The sequence below is a fragment of the Aulonocara sp. 'chitande type north' Nkhata Bay genome, linkage group LG15 (assembly GCF_057382095.1).
Source record: "Aulonocara sp. 'chitande type north' Nkhata Bay isolate Kocher_YH1m ecotype deep benthic linkage group LG15, A_spYH_male_GT1.1, whole genome shotgun sequence".
In the NCBI taxonomy this organism is placed as follows: domain Eukaryota; kingdom Metazoa; phylum Chordata; class Actinopteri; order Cichliformes; family Cichlidae; genus Aulonocara; species Aulonocara sp. 'chitande type north' Nkhata Bay.
Genome location: NC_141358.1, coordinates 5,301,466 through 5,319,790, shown reverse-complemented (window position 1 = coordinate 5,319,790; position 18,325 = coordinate 5,301,466). Strand labels below are relative to the sequence as shown.

The following is an 18,325-nucleotide window of genomic DNA, read 5'->3' as shown; positions in this document are numbered from 1 at the left end:
TTTTTCTGAACATATTTTTCACATTATGTGATTACTTGTTTAGATGTGCAACATAATAAGTTTCTCCAGTAAGAAACTCGATGATGACACTGTAACAAATAATGTGTCCACATCACATGTTTAGGCGTCAGCTCTATAGTCGACAAAGGACAGCATTGCACACGAGCACATTGAAAAATATTTCTGCGTTAATGATATGAATGAAATCCATTATATGAATGGATTTGTCCTGAGGAAATAAATTCAAGAGGCTTTATGTTTCATTAGTCACAAGCAAAAAAAATTGAACCACTGATGACAGCGGCTGAGTCTTTATCATGTAAAACACTCAGTGGGTCAGGAGGGTGAAAATATTGTCAGCGCAGGAAGAAGAAAGTCATTTTCAAGCAATTTGGACGTCTAATGTCAAACTTTCCTTTAACTGTAAAATCGGAGGATTTAAGTGAGATAATTATGGTGAACAAGACAACAACTCTGTCTTCTAATCCTGCATTTCACTAATGGTCTAATCCAAATGTAATCAAGCACTAGTCCAGCATCTGCCCATGTTCTTAATGAGGCAGGACTGTAATACGTGTGTGTGTGTGTGTGTGTGTGTGTGTGTGTGTGTGTGTGTGTGTGTGTGTGTGTGGCCTCCAGTGTTAGGTTGGGTTTGCCTGCTCTCCTATCTGATCGTGTTATCACAGCCCCCTAGGTCGTCCTTCTTTCCCTCTTTTCCTCAAACACACACACACACACACACACGCACACGCACACACGCACACGCACACACATGCACACACATGCACAGAAACACATGCACACTGTAAATAGCACTGAGCGTGATGATGCACTGTTTACGATCATTTCCAGGTCACGTGCTCCGTATCTGCACAATATCAATCAAGGTGCCGGTAAAAGGCGATAAATGGAAAAACACAGGAGAGAAACAGAAACAATTTAGACTTGCAAATGAGATTAACAAGAAGAGTCCCATCTGTGTCTTTGCCTCCTCGCCAAGCTAAAATTAGTGGATCAGGCCTTAAGGCCCTTGTGAAAGAGCTGCGTCAGAAAAGAGGAGCAGTGGAGAAAAGAGGGAAAAGTCTTGGCTTTTAGAGTGTGTGAGTGGAGGCAGCATATGGTGCAGATAAGCGTGTATCATACATGATGGTGGGGGAAATGCTGATGGGATATTATATGAAGGAATAGGCTGACATTTGGCTTATTTGCCCTGTTGATAATAGATGAGACGATAGATTATCTCAAGTCTAAGTGCAGCATTGCAGCCTGGAGGTTATTATAACAGCTTAGCATAAAGACAGATATTAAACAGTTTAGAAAAAAATTACAGTTACATTATGGCTATAGCAAAAATTCAGTGGGATTTTTCAGTGGGAGAAATGTTTTGTCACTCATTCAAATGGCTTTTTCAGACAATGACCAGATCTCATACCACAGGGGAAGCTACACCAAGTCTGTATGGTTTACCGAAGATACATAAACAGGGTGCACCTTTAAGACCATTTGTCTCTACGATCAACTCAGTTACCTATAACACCTCAAAGTTTCTGGCTTCGATCCTCAACCTGTTGGTAGGCAGCTCTGAACACCACATCCACAACACTTTGGATTTTGTTGAGAAGATGAGAGATGCAATTATGGAGGAAACAATGGTCTCATATTATGTTACATCTATCTTTACTTGTGTTCCAGTCGCTGAAGCAGTGAAGGTAGTTCATAAGAGATTACAGGACGAACCCAACCTCAACAATAGACCAATCTCACTGACAACACTGACCAAGTGTGTTTGATCTTGAAGCTGTGTGTGTCTTTATTTGACTTATTTCACATAAAAGTGTGAGTACTACAGGTAGAAACATATGTTTGCCATGTGTTTATAAGATTGGGGAAACCTACAGTCAGCTGAGACTGAAGTAGTCACTTAGATGAGCGACAAAACATTTCTCCCACTAAAAACGCTACATCCAGATGATCAGAATCAACTTTTGGGAATGTGCTGCATTACTTTTAAGAAAAGTGTTCTGTGTAATATGTGCAATAATTACTTTTTTGTGTAATGACCCCGTCACTAATCACAACAAAGAGAGGAAACCAACAAAATTCACAAACATTTGAACACTCAGCATGAAATTAATTTGCATGAATGTAACGTCTTTGATACACTGCTTAGAGATGGTGGTGACTCTGAAAGTGGAGCCAATGAGAATCGATAATGGAATCAGAATCGTTAAATCCTTATCAATTCCACCCTAGTGGCCACGCTTTCCTTGATGAGGATGTGCATATCCTGGAAGGGAGGAACGCTGGTTTGGAGTCAGGGAGGCCATTTAAAAGGGAAAGACCATCTCTGAATCAAGGCTACATCTTTCACCATAAAGAAACTGAACTCACAGCCCATTGTTAGTAGTGCTGGTTTCAGTCATTATGCAGATGTACTGTTTATAAGATTGGGGAAACCTGCAGTCAGCTATGACTGAAGGAGTCTCTTTGATGAGGGACAAACTGTTCCACTGAAAATACTGTGTCCAGAAGAAAGGAATCAGTTTTGGGGGATTTCCTTAACTGGATGATTGCGCGTGCATCAAGATATTATGGCTATAGCTTTAAATAATGAACACAATATGTGCAAATAATTCCTGTTAGCCAAAAGTTTAGTCATAAGAGTGCTCCTGAACACTGTTTCAGACAGTTCTTTATCCCCAATATGGTCATCTCTGTCAGGAAACCTCTGGCTGGGTGTACAGCAACCTCCTACCACTTCCTTAAGCCTTCCTTTCAAGGGGGGCAGCCAATCAGAGAAGAAGATGGCTTAAAGTGGCTTGTTTCAAATATGAGTGTCGTAGGTGGTTTTTGAAGAATTTGTTACCTGTGTTTCCTATATAAAGGTTACCTGGGCAGGGACTAACCTGACCACAGTCTGATGGGCTAAACAGACAATTTTCCAAATAATCAGTAATAACAGTAGCAGCATGTATGAATTGTAAATTGGCAATTCTTGATTTGTGTTGATATTTTACTGTCCAGGCTTTTTCTTAACAAATCCAATGAACACAGCCTGCTACTCCCCCTTCCTTACTGAAGCTAACTGAAGACGATATCCCCACATGTAAATTACCAGATGCCGCATCACCTGTCACTGGACGGACAGCCTGCCAGCAGCACACTCTGCAAACACGGGGTTCCCCGCCATCCACAGTCTTTAATTCTTTTTTGAGCAGAACAAAATATTGATAAGTCATCAAATAGTGTCAAACAGCAAGTTTTTTTGTTGTTTTGGGGTTTTTGTGAGTCACCAGTCACCGCCGTGGTATCCCTCACTTAAACCCTCGGGATAAGGGATGCTCGTTGCGAGACAATGTGCCTGACTCGAACAAAAAAACAGCATCAAAGAGCAAACACTTTGATCCAGTAAAGAGAAAAGTATCTGTGAAAATAAAAGCACCAGGATAACACTGGAATAACGGAAACAATACCAACTCTTCTCCTTACTTCAAAGTGACAGAGCGAGGCAGTGGGAAGAAACTAAAAACCTGCAGGACTAGAATCTATTCAAACAAGATGAAGACCAAGACTTCAAAGACCATTCACACCCTGCTCTGCTGCCCATGTTTTAATGACATTCTCTCAGGTTATAGCTTGTTATCCACACCAATGCTGTCTTGCATTTTGGTGCACGCTTGAATTCCGCACCGGACCCAGCAGGACAATGACGTGTTGAATTTATTTCGGTTAACTCGACTGACTTCTGTTAATTTTTAAAAAGGAGTGCTCGGCTGCCAGCTGAAAATGGCATCAAGGGCCCAGAAGCATGAATAAATGAGGCTCTTGAGCTAAAGGAGGCTTGAGCAGAAAAGCGGAAGAGACGGGGAGAAGAAGTGGGTGACATGAAAACAAGTTTTTCCTGACTGACACACACACACTTGCACACATTACACCTGCGCATGCGCACAACTGCAGGAATGTCATGAATAAATAAGATGCTTCTGAATTTACCTTGACAGTACACACTCATGCACACGCGTGCACTCGAAATGCCATCGTCCTGGGTCTGAATGCACCCAGCCAGAGCTACGGCAAATTCAAGCTGACAGGGACAGACAGAGAAATCTCGGAGAGCTGCTCGGGAATCCTGTCCTTCTGTCGCTTCCACAGAAATGGTGCAATTTGCAGAGCACAGTGATTGGTGTATGGGGATTATATACAAGTGCAAAGGGCGCTCACTCATTTCAGCCTTGCCTCTGCGTACAAAGATGATTTTCTTTAGCGTTATAACAGCTCTGGCCGGGCTCTGAAGCTGAAGCTGTAAACAGGCCAAGGTCAGAAATGCTTTCACCCCTCAGTGACTTTGAGTAATGTAACCTTGACAATGATGACTGCACCCATAGGCGACAGGATGCAACATAAACACTGACAGCGACCGGCTCTGGTGCATTATTGCTGCATCTTTTCTCCCAGAATCCTCTGATGCTGAACTCAAAACGAGGCATGCAGCAGAAAGAGTCCCGATCTTTACGCACAGCAGAAAGCTGAATGATGTAACCCTGATAGTCTAAATGACTTTAACATAAAATTGCATCACAGAAACTATAAAGTTAGCTTTTGCGCATGCTTTTTTGGGATTGAGTTAATAAGTCATCTTGAGTGTCTAAGGTCAGATTAATGAGTGTGTAATGATAAACACATGAATTATTCATTCATGCTGCTAAATGTTTGCAGGAGTGAAGACTAATTATGCCCCAGAAACACCCGTGTATGCCTCCTATTTATTTTCTTCTCTTAAAAGCACAGAGAATGTGCCCATTAGGCGCTTTTTCTCTGGGTCTCAGGTCAGCTAAGGGTTAATAAGATGCTTGTCCAACTCAAAGTCTTTCACTTTGGTCTTTGGCTTTTCTTACCTCGCCTCTCTCCCACACAGATTTATCTGTTTCTTGAAGATCTGCTCAGCGTGTGAGCCAGTGATTGCTGTTCATAAGCGTTTTGCAGTGATCCTTCAATTAACTGGCACCTGGCTCCGTCACATTTGTGCACCCTAACCTGCAAAGTCAAAGCGTTACGTTCCAAGTGCCAAGCTTCCTGTGTGCTCGCACAAGATTTACTCTTCTGGCGTGACTCGTCTGATCTGTCATGAACAGCAGAACAGCAAAGCTGTCACACGAGAGGAAACACAGGTATTTAAAAAAAAAACACATATGCAGAGGAGAGGGAAGTATTTTAGATGCGATACACATTAAAAATAAATAAATAAAGATGAGGCATGAAACATAATTAGCACTTTGATCCTCTCTTTTGCTGATAAATTGGCAAACCAGAGGGAGGTGGAATTTAAATTTAGCACAATAACTGCTCGGTAATGGCATTTTGCATAAGAGCAGAGATTGAATCACTGCTGTGCGAGCTGGTTTTTCTTTCTGAGATGAATAAAATATGCATTTAGGATTTCATCAGACCTTTTTTACCACTGGAATGAATTTTCCATGCTATGAGTCAGCAACCCAAGAAGGGAAACAACATCTCTTATAGCTGGTGCTAACAATATAGTATATCTGCAGTATTACTGTCAGTCCACTCTGTCTTTAACTTTTGTGCCACTCTCCCTGTGTGAACTGCCGTCGACACGTTTAGCTCTGAGCATTTGCAGTGTGTCAGTTCAGGTTTTGTCTTCAGCAGTAATCTGTGCTGTTGGAAAGTCTTATACACATACACACACATATATATATATACATATATATACACACACATACATATATGTGTCCCTGTCTCTCTCAGTATACTGGCTGCAGCTCTTACAGTACAACACCCTGCAGACATCACAACATCAAAGCTATTGTGCTGCTCCACTTTCTGGGGCCTTGCTGCTCAAGGCAGCGGCGCGCTAACAACAAAGAAGAATCTGCCTAAAATAGCTGTAGCTGTATGCAAATTTGTGTGTGCGCACAGTACAGATTCCTATCTAAACCCCTCTATGGCTGTATGAAGACTGCAGTGAAGTTACATTTTCAAAGTGGCTCAAACACTGGCCGCAGCCCTGCAACTTTTAAGTTCCTTTCATATTGTGCAAAGATGATTAGATTCACTTCCTCATTCAGGTCATAGGCCTTTGCACAGAGGACTGATGAACAAACAGTTAAAGTAATGTTTGATGTTTACTGTGAAAGCAATAATCATGTCATACTTTGGGCAAATTTGAGTTGATAGTGATCAAATCTGACAAAAAGTGAAAACTAATCTTTAACGTGATGACTCATTCACACTAGAGTAATAAACTAACTAATTCAATGGCTCTGATGTTTCAGCTACTAAATGAGCCCACCTGCACACATCCTGTTTTCTGTCTCATCACTGAGAAGTGTGCATGATCCAGATGTCAATACATCTGTGTTCGCAGTACTTGATTATCTATCTAGCCTTGGAGATGAAGAGGAAGCATAAACAGAAACTTTTTTTTTCTTTTTACAAGTGACAGTTAATTTGAAATTCAGCCTTTCAAATGGCTGGACAAATGTGACACAACTGTTTTTGTGCTAGCTTTCCCAGGGAAGAATAAATGATAATATGTGATCAGGAAGATGTAAGAAAGAGAGGACAGGAGAGGAAGATGAGAGTTTCTTTTCCAAGTTTAGGACTGCCAGTGGAATCTGATGAACTTGAAATGTAAACTCTTGGATGCAACGATGAGAGATGAGATGAGAGAATTCTGCAACAGAGAGTTTAATGATGGAAGTATAACTTCCAGAGTAACAGGACCTGCTTGGAGAAGATGGCTCATGTTGGGGTACGTGTTGTAGAATGTAGTTTGGTGAATTCACAAAGAGAGGAAACCTCAGAAACAGCAGCAGCAGCAGAAGCACAAGTCAGCTGACTGTACACAACAGAAAAATCTACAACAAAAAGTGTAGTTTGACTTTTTTCCAAGTAAGTCATTTCCCCACACTGCTCTGCTAGACAAGAACTTAGAGCTCCCCAAACCCACAATATCCCTCTTTAAACCTCGCTTTTAACGACTCCGAGTCATTGCAGACCTGGTCGCTGTCTTCCAAGCCAGCATTCAAAGATCACAAGTTTATTGCATTTTGGTTGTGCCACAATCTCCAAGTACTGCATGCCCTAGTATGATTAAAGTTGTGCTCACTCGTCTAGCAAAATCGAAATTTTAACTTTGCATTGTATGTGAGAAATGAGAAATCGCACACTAACTGAACAAAACAGAACAGCTGTTTTGTAAACTGCATTAGAGATCTCAATGTTGGAAAAATTATTGACTGACTTTTAATTATTGGCATATTCACCCATAAACTTCTAATTTAAACGTAGCTTCATATACAGATTATAAGGAGATAAATTAGATTAGATTAAACTTTATTAATCCCTCGGGTGAGTTCCTCTGAGAAATCCAGTTTCCAGTAGCACAGCACCGACAGAAGTTGCATGTTACAGATACAATAAAGGGGAATGAGAGTAAGGATAAAAGCATAAATATACCATATATACACACATATATAAATACAGAATATATAATATGGATAAATAGGAATACCAGGATGATATAAGGAGATAAATGGAGGCAAACAAGGGAAAATGCTACTTAATTATGATATATTGTAATAAAATAAAGTATTTCTTCAGCTTCAAACAAACTATATATAAGTAAAATATCTGACATTACGTGGAAGATATTTTAAGTTTTTTGAGTGTCTATGTATGATACAAAAAAAAATGTAATAACAAATTTGTCTAATTTTCTTCTGTGCATTCAAACTTTTGATGAATGCGCTCTCTCTATGTCTTCTGCACGTAACAGCAGTTAATCCCATCAAAACTGTAAATTCTTTTCACTCCTCTTGCTCGCTGAGGATTTTCTGCACTCTTTTCCTTGCAATTCACCGAGTTTTGAAAACGATAGCTACAGAACACAATCAAACAAACTGGATGACACTATAGTCCATGAATGGAAATGTGCTGTCTGGCAGCAGTGACTGTCATTCGGGGATCAAGATGTTCTAAACTGATTTGTTGGATTAGCTTGTCCAGTGATGCTGCTGAAGCGGACCAAGAGGTTAATACACGCATAATAAACATCCTGATAACACGCCACCACTGACACAGACTCAGTGCTGTTTTCCAGTAAACAGGCCACTCAAAACACTGCACACCATACACTATTGATGCAATCTTTTTTAAGTGCAGTAAAAAGGTACATACACATACTGTAATTGACTGTGCTTAGTCATCACAGAGGATGACTTTAGTATCAAATATCAGTGTGTATCTGTGTGTTCAGGTGAGGTGAGGGTTACGGTACATCATGGTGTAGAAATTGGCTCAAACACACAATCTTAGGCGTTTAAAAGCAAATATTGCTTCTCCAATTTGCTGTGCTGCTCCTTATATCCAAAAACAGCAGTTGTGTTCACGTAGCCCCAGAACATGCTGCAGAAGCAACCTTGAGGAAAACACAGCCAGGCAAGCAGCTCCATTATTTCCAGACTAAGGTTTAAATCCCTCCAACATTCCTGGCTAATATTACTGTCTGCTGCTCTGGTGACTCTTCCCCATTTCTCCCACTGCCTTACTGGTTTTTAAGATTTATTATACTCGATTACTGGATAAATTATGGTACTAAAGTTTTTGTTTTCTTTCTATTTCTGGTTAAGTAGAAGAGGAGAAAGGCAGCTTTCAGAAAGTGTCTTTTTGTCCCGCAGGCAGCTGCTTAGGGGGAACAGCCAAATCCCGAGAGTTAGCTGGCAGAACAATCGGCACCACAAATTGTCTTTTTTTTTTTGTCTAACTCCTTTACAAAATGCTCTCTGTTCTCCTAGACAGGAGAATGATGCAGAATCCTCTGCCTGCGAAGTGGCCAAAAATGGTGCACAATGGAAGTTCTTGTAGAGTGCAAACAAGTATGCGCGTGTATTTCTGCACATGTGAGCGTCCGCTGCATGAAACATCAAAGCTGCATAAGGCAGAGAGAAGAACAGCTGACAGCTTAAAGATTTATAAGCGTGTCAGAGCAAAGCGAGCCTGAACTAAAGCTCAGCTTTCATAGAAAATAGGATAAACTGTGTTCTACTGCAATCCAACCACTGGGGCCAGTTGGCACAATGAGGAGCCACTTTGGTTAAGTGTTCTGCATCTATCCCAGCGTCTCGGCAAGCACCCATTTACACGGCGAATATGCACAATCAGTGGCTCGAGGAGTTTCTCCCAGTTGCTTCTGCAGTTTTAGTGAAGCTAGAGTCTGCTGTACTGGATGCCAGAACATGTCTGCGCTTCTCCTAAAACTTTTTTCTTTTAATCAAAAAGCTTTGACATGCATTATTCTCTGTGTTTGAAAACAAATCTGCTAAAGGACCTCAACACTCATGGGCAACATTTTAATGGGAGTAAGCCATATTCTAAAATGCTGAACTAGAAAAAAAATGAAATGTCATTTAGATTATATTAAAGTTACAATAACAAAATGATTCCATTTTCTTTGGCTGTTTTTCTGATAGCAATCAGCTAATAAGCCAACTAATATAGAGTACAGTGCAAAACTCTCGCTGCCTTTTGTTCAGTTCTCTGTCAAGGTGATCTCGCACCGCTTCAATACAATTCAGTTTTGAATTACCTTTTCTACCCATTTCACTTCCATCTATTGATATCATTTCTGATAAAGCTTCAGTGAATCACAAATGGATCTCTCAGGTCCTGTTTTAGATTATTTTTTCCCCCTATTTCTAAAGGAACAGGACAGATAGTGTTCATGAAATGTAGATAGTTTTTTAGGTCTGACATGCCTTCTTTACTCTATTAAGACCAATTCTCAAAAATGACAAAAGTAAGCAAAATTTCACGAAATGAGAGGCGGCTCAAGACTTTTGCATAGTACTGTGAAAGAAATCAGTAAGACAGAGTTAGCTTGCCATAGTTTTTTTTTTTTAAATAAAAACCCATTATATGATTAGTAAAGTTACGTTTATGTGATCGTGTGTTGAAGGATTAGTCGTATCATGTTTGGCAGGTTTGAAAACAGATCTGAAATAAAAATGAATTGTTATTTATGCCTGTGCACACTTGATATGACGTCAGGAAATGAAATGGTGAAGATGTCTGTGATACACGTCCTTCAGCTTCAAGGTATCAGCGAATTAAATTTTATTCTGGCTCTTTTTAAATTCTAAAAGAACACCTCTCTTGTTTTCTGTGAGCATGTGTGTGTGCATGTGAGTGTGTCTACCGCCCCATGGTATAAATCACTTCATGTTTATCCATTGAAGCGTGCTTTTGTATATATCTGTGAAAAATGGGCTAGAGAAAAGTAAACTCTCAGCCCGGTATGCAGGCCGCTTACATAAGCAGCTCGCTTGCCTGCGTATTTGAGGTTTTGGTGGTGCTGTGGTGGTGGGGGCTGGCCGAAAAGTGAAGACTCAGAAGAGAGAAACATGGGCCTGAGCAGACAGCAGACTGTCAAACAGCCTGCCGCTCTAATACAAACAGCAATAAAACAAACCAAAGTGCTCAACTTGCAAAGGAAAAGCCTAAAAATAACCCCTGACTGACATGGGTTACAAATTTCATGTGTGAAATTCAGGCTTTGTAAATGTCATGGTTAACATCTTATGACTCTTTACAAACAGACTGGCTATTAAGCTGGGTTTCAAGAAAAAACTGCTGTATGTGACTCAGTAATAGCTGTTATTGTTGGATATGACACGGCATATTAGAACCAAAATAGAGCAGCGGATTTTAAAGTTCATCTCTGAGGAGACAGAGTTTAAAATTATCTCTCTTTCTGGCCCGATTTCTGCAGGTAACTGTGACATGTGGCCACTTGCGACTGGTTCCAAAAATTATATCCATGTTTAAAATGCCCAAAATCACATCAGATTTTAAAAAGTTTGTAGTTTGGTACCCAGAAAGTCTTGATCTGGATATTGTTTTGATTGTAATAAACTTTAAACCTTTTCCTTATGTTTTGGGTGAGGTGCGTATCGATGCACTGTGGTATAAAGGTGGATTATATAGCCTCATGATATTTTAAGCAAACTTGCAATAATATTTCTGACTATATAGAGAAAATATTTTACTGTAGTTTGCAGACAGCAGTCACCGATAGTACAAACAAAACAAAGGGTATTTTCCATCCTTCTTTTCTAATGAGCTGTTGTCACTGATGACAGGCTACCTAATTCAAAGTGTGAATCTACTGCCACAAAGTGCCAGCAGCATCATATTGCAACAGTAGTAACAAAGCACAAGACAAACCTAAGGACAAAAAAGTTCAAGTATAACATAACTGCTTAACAAATAAGGTCTCCCTGGGATGTTGTATCTTGGCAAGAGCTTTTTAACCACTTGCTTAAAGACCTCCTTTTCCACTTGTGTGTTTTCATCATATTTCTGGCCATAAAACATAACTGCATAACTAATTTCCATCCACTGTTTTCTCCAGTGATGCTATAATCATTGTTTGTTTCTTTTTTAACTTTTGGGTCACATATAACCAGCTGCTCCTCCTCATGTGCCTGCATATCCAGGTTGTCTCAATAGTGTGTTTTTGTCTCAAATGGTGAAACCAGTTTGTTGTTTCCACGTTTAGTGGGAACAGTTTTCTTGCAAGTACTTTTAAAGGTCTGACTACTTGTAGCCAGACCACTTCCATACTATTGAAGTAGCATGTTAGTAAATCCCTTTTTTAAAGAAGGTGACATGTTGCTCTTGCCCTCAGACATGTCTGGGCTACTATCATTGTTGTCTGTGATAGGGAATGTAAATATGTGGCATTGTTATATCATTGATCATTAGTATTATCATGAATGGTAGAATAATTCAATTAAATATTATTTATATACCACCAAATTACAACGCCAGTCACCTCAAGGCGCTTTATATTGTAAGGCAGAGACCCTACAATAACACCAAGAAAAACCCCAACAATCAAACAACTCCCTATGAGTAAGCGTTTGGCAAAAGTGGGAAGAAAAAATTCCCTTATAACAGGAAGAAACCTCCAGCAGAACCAGGCCTAAGGAGCTTGGAAAGAAAAGCGTCTGGACTTCTTTAAGTTGCTTGAAGACGTTTCACCTCTCATGAGAGAAGCTTCTTCAGTTCTAAGGTCAAATGGTGGGGAGTCCCAGATTTAAGCCCTACGGGAGTGTGACCTATACCCATTTTCACACCTTGGCTCATCTGGGACTCCCCACCATTTAACCTTAGAAGTGAAGAAGCTATTCGGATGAGAGGTGAAACGTCTTCAAGCAACTTAAAGAAGTCCAGACGCTTTTCTTTCCAAGCTTCTTAGACTACAATGACCTGGATGACTGAGAACCTTCAAAGACATAACTAAGGGAGGTTTCAGGGTCACCTGAGCCAACCACAACTATGCTTCTTCAAAAAGGAAAGTTTTAAGACTAGTCTTAAAAGTAAGAGGGTGTCTGTGTCCCAAATCCAAACTGGGAGCTGATTCCACAGAAAAGCCTGAAAGCTAACATGGCATAGCCTAGCAAGCTAGGACTTCAGCTCAGCTAATTCAAATTAGTGATCCGTTTTATAGAGTTAGTCCAGGCTTACAAATGTGCGTTGCTGTGTGCTTAACTGTACTAACAGAACATATTTGCTCCTCATTTTATTTGTATTTTACTTTGCATTAATTAACAGATATTTGTTATGAATTTACAATGCTCGCCAAGCTAATTAGTATCAGCAGATAGAGTAGTACTTTTAAAAACTGTGCCGTGCAAAAAAACATTAAAAAAATTTAAGATGGCAACAGGCACAATATTTAATAGAGGTCCACAAACCACAAGGTAACATTGTGGTGTTTTGTGTCTATATAGTCTGTGCTTTTAGCCCAAATATTAACCGTTCCATTTTTCCAAGACAAGAGGCGATGCTGGTATGCTCAGGAAAATGAGTTTAAATAACTACATGATGTGTGATAGACTAGATAATGAAAAGCTTTTTATTCAAACACTGTGTGTACGACTGTGTGAACACACAGTTGATTATATTCAGCTCGTGTGTATCTGAATGCATGTCAGAGCCGGCAACCCCACAGAGAAGATGCATACAAACACACACACACTCAGAAGATCACGTGCACACGCATGCACTCCTAGAGTCTACTGCTGAGACCACGCAAGAGCACGCTAATCTGTTGGCATGACAACTGGAGTGGAATCTTCGCTTGGCCTAGAAAATATGGCTGGGAAGAAAAGATGAATGAGCAGTGAGAGATGAATTAAAAAAACAGCAACATAAGCCCACAGACAGCGTACTCTGTAATTACAGCGCGCACAATGCCCCGTCTCATCAAATGACTGTCTCTCAGTGCTGCAACTGTGCATCTGAGGGTGCATCCATTTGAGTAAGTGGAAGTTTGTGTATGTGCCGCTGTGAAATATTGTGTGAGTTCTAATCTCTGTCTCTAAAAGACGGTAAATGCAGACCTATAAACTATAACTACATCCAACTACGTGATGTGCCTAGTGTCCATGATTCATTGCTGTGAAGGTTTTGTTGTTCGCTTTCCCAACACCAAATAATGCCTTGAACGCCTCCGGCAGTCCGCAGAGGTCAGCTGGGACAGCCGAAAGGAATAACACGACGATGTGGTGCCAAGAAAGAGGTCTGAATTTATGGTTTAATACCAGCTGAAAGCCTGCGAAGAGAGCACAAGGTTTCTTTTACGGCTGTGCCGCATGATTGCATAAAGCATTTAAGAGTTTCCTTACCCCTGAGAGCTAATGCTGAGTCTCTGAAAAGGCAGTGGGAAATCATGCTGGGCAGGGCAGGAGGTTTAATTTAAGATTAGGTGCTCTCAACTTTCATGTTTGGCCAACACCTGCATGCATTTTTCAGCATAGCGGATGAGAAACTCTTGCCTTGATATTAACAGTGGTTTTCATTCCCGTCTGTAGCTGTAAGGACTTCCAGTCAGCAAAACCGCTGCCTTTACACCATCCTGCACACTTCTGACTTATCTTCCCATCAGAGAGACGAGACACCAGGTGGAACAACGGAATTAAACTGAGGATTGTCTCCGTCTGACCCTGCTTGGATTACATTATAGTGACAGAAGAAAGTTGAAAAATAATCTCAGCGACAGAGGATTTAAGACTTCGGATGGTCCTTTATGTCTCTGCAAGGCACAATGGTAAATGGCCTGTATTTGTATAGCGCTTTACTAAGGCCCCCAAAGCACTTTACACATTCAATCATCCACCCATTCACGCACACATTCACACACTGGTGATGGCAGCTACATTGTAGCCACAGCCACCCTGGGGCGCACTGACAGAGGCGAGGCTGCCGGACACTGGCGCCACCGGGCCCTCTGACCACCACCAGTAGGCAACAGGTGAAGTGTCTTGCCCAAGGACACAACGACTGAGACTGTCCAAGCCGGGGATTGAACAACCTTTCGATAATCCTCTGACATAACAGCACTGACAGAGACAGCACACAGTCAACAGATCCCCAATGAGTGGATGGCAGCCCGAAACAAACTATGGGATTTGAGATTAGATACATTAAGATGAAATGTGAGACCTGCAGGGACACTTTAGGGAAACATATTTGCTTGTATGGAGAACTTTATAGCTATGACATGTCAGTACCTGTAAAGCTAAAGATATGACATTTCTCATGCTATGCAGAGTGCTGGCTGTGGATCTATTTATTCTTTATTCGTGCAAGAGTGCTATCAATTTTCAATTAAGCAAATAAGCATATTTCCCAAATGCTAAAGCCCAGATTTAAAAAGCATTTCATCTTTATTGCAGGTGTGGATTTAAAGGCTGCAGCAAGAAGCCAGACTTTCCTGTCTAGCTAGTTGTTCGTGGGAACCTTGATTTTACTCTAATGAGCATTTGCTGGAATCTTTAATACTCAGCAAAGAGCCCGAGGCTGCCCTTGTCTCTATCCAAGTGAAGCTGTGCACTGCTGTAAACATATTGGAGGAGCAAAACTTGGTTGTCTGCCATTGGTAAGCGCGTGCATGCATTTAGGGAGGTCAGTCAAGCTGCAGATCAACCCAGGGGCTCAAATGGATGGACCTCATGCTGAGAGGAGGACGACGAGGACAAATGCAAGAATATGAAGAATAAATGAAGGGAAGAGAAAAGAGGAGGATCACAGAAGAGAATCAGAAATTAAGATGGAAACAAAAAAGATAAATCGAGGAGGCAGAGAGATACGGAAGACAGGAAATAGAGCGAGAAGTGGGAGCAGCTTTAAAAAATGCATGCGTCTCCATTTGACGTAGGGAAAAAAAATTCCCAACAGGGAGGAGGTTGAAGGTGAGAGCATAGCTGGAGCATAAAGACTGGCAACGTCTAAAATATGTACCTTCCCATCCCTCAAAGGAAAAAAAGAAAGCTGTAGCTGTGCCCAGAGGGTGTGCTCCTTCTCACCCATGATGCCATTTAACTGCCTACTGTGCACCCACCCACCCCCCGACACACAAGGACTACAGTCAGCACAGACATGTTTACATATGATCCCTTTTATAGTTGAGCATTAGCTAAAGGCCATTAGGTTAAGTGCTCTCCATGGAAAATCCTAACAGTCTGCATAAAACATACTCGCAAGTGTCTGTAATTGGGCGACTCAATCCTGTGAACAAGCCGTAGCATCCTACATGTTTGTGTCAAAGATCATCAGTCACCAGAGTCACTGACCTAGAATATTTCACAGATTTCCATTGGAGCTTTCTTATGTTTGACATGCATGTGTGGTAGACTCCATCACTAATCTGTCAGGCCACGGTGCGGAACAACGCAGACATTTAGTCTCCTCGGAGAATCCTGAAAAACAGAAAGCCTCTTCCCTCATCCCATGACTTAATCCTCAAGCAATAACTTACATTACAGCAGCTCTTGGATTTAAGTCTGAGGCTTTCAAGGTGAACGAAGAGAGAGAGCTGAAGGGGAGAGTTGGCCATCAAGGCCCATTTCTATCAAGAGCGAGGCCAAAACAGGAAAAATCACAGTTTTATCAGAAGTTTTAAACTGGGGGAAAAGTCATCCAAGTTTATCCTTTAATGTGTATTTAATATATATTTTACTCAAACCTTGATTTTCCTTCTAAACCTAGCCAAATAGCTTTTAATGATTTTAATGACTTTTGTTGGTTTTTGTCTTCCTCACATTGAAAATGATTGCTAAAGTGCATCAACACTAACATTAGAAACATTACATTATAAAAAGACAAGAAGGAGCTTCTGGCCAGGCCTGGGGTCAGCTGAGAGTCAGAACTGGTTGCAGTGGAAGACAGACAAACAATTTATATGTGGACGTTGCTTAAAATATACAGACTTGGCATATTGACTATACTAAGTGGGCGATCCAAAACTGAAACTATGATTTATTATTCTTTAATAAATATCAGTGCACTGGGTCTGCACAATAAATAAGAAGGGTTTTTTGTAGTTGCAGGAGGCACTGAAACAGAAGCGCTCTTGCTCTTCGTATGCATAGCCTGTGTGCATTGCTATGTATACATGCACTGTATACGTATCTATGCTCTCATGCGTTGGCCAGCATTGGTTGTCATGGTTATCTGGCTATACTCTAGTTACCCAGCTTGGCCACTATGAAGCTGGTGCTAATATCCCAGCATCCATTGCACATGTTTTTCTTTCAGGGTGTATGCCACATCAAAGTCTATGTTCAAACAGCCACATATTTACTCCTTCACACTGGTTTCTCCTTTCTCCTCTAATTTCACCTCCATCCATCTGCCTCACGCTTCCACTCTCTCTTCCTTCTGCTTACCAGTGCTCCCCCTTCCACCCCCCACTGGTCTAATATTTTCTCTCCCTCTCTTTTCTCTCTGCTCCTCTTGGTTTCATTATCGCTTAAGCCCACCCTTTTAGGAATATAGTTAGAGATGCTGCTTTGTAAAGCTGCCCATTACTGATTTTATTGTTTGCGGGGTTCAACATGGAGACTACCAGAAAATGAGTGAAAGTGATTAGTGTACACAGGAACAGATACGGCAGTGTCTTAGTATGAATGTGCATCAAATCCACGCTCAGCTTTTCTAAGCGAGTATTCATTGCATAAAATCTGATTTGTGAAACATTAATATTGCTTATGGGCTTGAATTGGTTTTGTGAAAACACATTACACTTTTAAACCTCGTTAATCTCTGCAAATGCACACAGGGTTTGTGTGTGTGTGTGTGTGTGTGTGTGTGTGTGTGTGTGTGTGTGTGTGTGTGTGTGTGTGTGTGTGTGTGTGTGTGTGTGCGCGCGTCCCTCGTGTAATAGAGATGTGAGGCACAGCCAGAAATGAGTGAGACTACTTTTTTTTTCATTAAGGCTACAGTTTGCATAAAAACGCTGATATTTACTGACATTTCCTGGGGTTTGCTGATGTGGACATTTCACAGGGGTGGGAACGCTGTCGATGAAATCTCTTTAACTGTCTACTGGGCTTAAACCACTGTGAAAATAACATTAATAATAACAATAAAACTACAAACACTAACCTGGCTAAATGCAGCAGATATGAAATGTGAGCCAATATGTTAGAGTCGAAAATCTAATAATGACATCATGCCCAACGACAGCTCGAGTAAAGTGGATGAAGCAGAGCTATTCCTTTTCTGTCTTTCAGAAACAGATGCTCTCACTTTGCACTTTTCTGTCCTCTCCCTCCTCGCGCTGATGCTACCGAGCTGCGAATGACCTCAGACTCCCGTGGCGCCATCAGGGAGCACGGCCAGGCTGTGACAGTGACACGCTCCAGCCCAATAAAGCTGCTGGTCCACCAGCCTGGACCAGGCCAAGGTCAAAGCTGCTTAGTGGGGCAAAACTCTGGCTCTGAGTCCCATAAAGCTGCACTGATCAGAGCTGTTAGCAGAGGAATTGTCAAATGTATCACACACGAGATTATAACGACATCTCAAGCTGTGCATGCAAAGATTGATGATGGATGAGAGAGGCAAAGATCATAAGGAGAGCTTGAAGATTATTTTCTATTTCTTTTCATGTATGTCACAAAGCATCAGGTCTCAGATCTTGCACGCCCGAGTGCAATAGCTCCGTCCGAGCACAATTACATCTCAACAAGACAAAGAGGAGGAAAGCTGTTGCACGTCTGAGCATGCGTCTGTGAGCGCGACGGCAGGCGTCGACTGTGGATGTGCAACAAGCCACCCTGAGCACTTTCAGCTGCGATTGGAGAGGAGAGAGTAGCAAAAAAGAAAAAGAGAGCAGCGCAAAGGAAGAGAACAAAAGAAGCCACAGAGGCGCCCGATAAGAAGGCGATAGATTCCTGGATGGCAAATGCAGCACAACTGTGGCACTGTCCAAACTTGGCAATCTCCTTCATAGGCTGTC

General features: G+C 41.3%; 1 protein-coding gene across 3 annotated transcripts in view; it reads right to left on the bottom strand.

The window, feature by feature from the left end:
* evlb (Enah/Vasp-like b) overlaps positions 1 to 18,325 on the bottom strand; it is a 49,476-nt gene that overhangs the window by 17,605 nt on the left and 13,546 nt on the right. The window lies entirely within an intron of this gene.